Source organism: Elephantulus edwardii, unplaced genomic scaffold (genome assembly GCF_000299155.1).
Source record: "Elephantulus edwardii isolate Elephantulus edwardi_28Jun2011 unplaced genomic scaffold, EleEdw1.0 scaffold00011, whole genome shotgun sequence".
In the NCBI taxonomy this organism is placed as follows: domain Eukaryota; kingdom Metazoa; phylum Chordata; class Mammalia; order Macroscelidea; family Macroscelididae; genus Elephantulus; species Elephantulus edwardii.
Window position 1 is genome coordinate 13,820,198 of NW_006399761.1, and position 3,243 is coordinate 13,823,440.

The window sequence follows — 3,243 nt, forward strand, 5'->3', positions numbered from 1 at the left end:
CGACTCTGAAGCCTGCCCTATCCTGTGCCGTTCTCACCATCTCTGACATATTGAGCCCATTGTTACAGTCGCAGGGTTGATCCATCGCATTGAGGATCTTCCTCTGTTACGCTGAGCTTTCACCTTTCCGAACATGATGCCTCCCCCCTCCCCCTGGGTGATGTCTTTTTTAAGGACTGGCCCCTCCTAACAAAACATCCTAAGTATGCAAGATGAAGCTTCACCGTCCTTGACGCATCCTTGTCTGAAGTACGTGAGATGAGGCTTCACCATCTTGGTCTTTAAGGAGCACACTGGTTTCACATGCCCAAATCTTGAGAAGAAAGCTCTTACTACACTTATCTCTAGGCCATAGATTTGCAGGGCTAGTGAGTTCCTCCTCTCGCCTCTCTGCATTTTGATAGACATTGATAAGAGCGAGTTTGGGAGCAAAAATAATACTTGGGAGAAGCAAAACTGAATTGGCTGAATCTTAATAATGTCTCAGGAATGAACAGGATGAGTTCATTTATAAAGATCATTCCTAAAAAGGTAGGACAAAAGGCTATATTTCACTTGGATATAATAACATGGATTGATTCATTGACTGGGGTAATGGGATAGCTGTGTAGAAAACAGTGAGATTGGTACAGGATAGAGCAAGTTTAGGGCTCTTGTACATAGGGGTGCTATGAGTCACAGGTGACTCAACGGCATACAACAACAACAACAATCATATGAAAGTCTTGGGGTCCATCTAGTCCAATCCTCACATTGTACAAATGAAACTGAGTTCCAAACAGGAAAAATGTCTCATGTGAGCTCCCACAGCCAATTAATGAAGGCTCCAGTACTAGAATGTGTCCTGGAAGCTTTCTTTACACCAGGCTGTGATGTTTCTATTTGTTTGTTTGTTTTACTTAATCTGAAAGAGCACTAATATTCAGGTGCTGTGCAGTTGACTCCAGCCCAAAGCATTAAGGTTAGCTTGAGAATAAACATATCTACTTTCCCGATACTCTCTAGAATTTAAAGGGCAGAAAAAAATTCCATGAACACAGTGAAGTCTTAAGCTGGTAACCAAAGAAAGGGTGGATGGTTCAAACCCACATGGTGGCCTTGTGGGAAAAACCTATGGTAATTTGCTTCTATAATGATTATTGTTGGTGTTAGCTGCCGTTGGAATGGACTTCTAACTCTCTCTCTCTCTCTCTCTCTCTCTCTCTCACACACACACACACACACACACAATTTTAGAGGCTACAAATCAATCACAAGAGAGGAGATTGCCTATTTTTCCTTGTAGAGCAGCTGGTGGATTTGAACTGATCACCTTTGAGATGGCAACACAACTCCCTAGCCACCAAAGACGGAAATGTAAAATGGTGCAACCACTATGGAAAGCAGCTTGGCACTTCCTCAGAAAGTTGGAAATAGAAATAGCATCTGATCCAGCAACCCCCCTATTAGGTATATGTCTCAAAGAAATAAGAACTGCGAGACTAAGTGATATACCCACACTCTTGTTTACTGCAGTGATGTTTATAATAGTAAAGAGCAGAACACAACCCAAATATTCATCAATGGACAAATGGCTAAAGAAACTGCTAATAAACCACAATGAAGTATTATGACTCAGCAAAAAACAATCAAGAATTTTGCACAATGTGGATGAAACAAGAATAAATTATGCTAAGTGACAAAAGTCTGTCACAAAAAGACAATAATGGCTTAAGATCACGAGTATAAAAAGCTAGGCTAACACACAGAATCAATCATGGAGGTAAACAGGCTAAAAAGGGAGAGAGAGGGGACAAAATTAAATAATAATAATAATAATGCACCACTGCAAATTGACCTAAGCAATTATGTAGTGAATTTTACTCCGGTAATGTATTCAAAGTTACTAAGAAAAATGAGAGCATGTGGTTTCAGTTTGCAAGCTATGTGGGATTATTAAAAAAAAAATCAAAGTAAGCATGATTGTACTTGGGCAACTCAAGGTCATTACTCTGTAAGAACTGGCTCACAGCTGACCCTCCAGCCGGGTTTTCGGAGGTCATGAACTGCACAGAGGGAGACTGTCCATCTGTCTCTCAAAGAGCAGCTGGTGGATTTGAACCACCAGAGAGGCGTGGCCCTTGAGTTAACAACACAACTCCCTGTGGACTTCACCACCAGAGCCTGCTTATTTGTGTTTCATTAACTTAATTAGTAACGAATAGTGAACAATTTCACACTCTCTCACCACATCAAAGATTCAGCTTCTAGGTATGGCTGGCATCACTCCCACAGCACCTTCCTCCCGAATCCAAATGTTTTTCAAATTTGCTCTCCTGCCCTGTAAGCAAGAGATAGACGAGCTTTATATTTGTGCTTCTTTAATGTAATTTGTAGTGAATAATTTCACGTTTTGTTCACTCCTTCAAAGATATAGTGAAACCCCAGTGAAACTGTTTACTACTGATTAATAGGGAAGCTTGAGCTTAACTGGATTAGCGGATAATCTGGCCCTGCCACATGCCTCTGATAACTCCGGTTTATGAGGTTTTTCCTTGACTTTGAATCGTTTGCTTATCTTTCAGCTGTGAGGTTTTCGTGTTGAGTAAATCTCTCTCTTTAGTGCTCTTCTCCCAACACAACAGCCCAAAAGGCATCAGTTCTTTTTCTGTCATCTTATTCTGAATATCTTATATCTTATTCTGAATATTTTGGCCTACCAAAACAATCAAAAGCAATATATGTCTGGGAGAAGCTCCGGCCAGAGTGCTCCTTGGAGGCGAAGGCGATAAACCTTCACCTCACATACTCTGAGAACGTCGCTAGGAGAGGCTGTTTCTTAAAGAGGAACATCATGTTTGAGAAGGTGTAAGCATCAATGAAATAGAAGATGGATTGACAGTGACTGCAGCAATGGGCTCAAGTGTGTCAGAGATGACAAGGATGGCACGGGACAGGACCAGGTTCAGATCCCTTGTTCAGAGGATCACTACGAGGTATGCTTAACTCAAATGGCACCTAAGAACAACAACAACAAAAACACACAACAAACCAACAAACAGCATATCTCTACATTTAGCCACCATCTTAATTTGTGGTTTCTATTGGGGTGTGCGTACACATACATGTGTGGGGAAAGATTATTAAAGCCATCTGAACAAAAGGAAAGCTTTGAGAGCAGCTGAATTTGGGACATTCTTACAGTGTTTCTTGATGTAATGTTTCAGCTTACTTTCATTTCTTGGTCTTATTTAGATAAGTGTG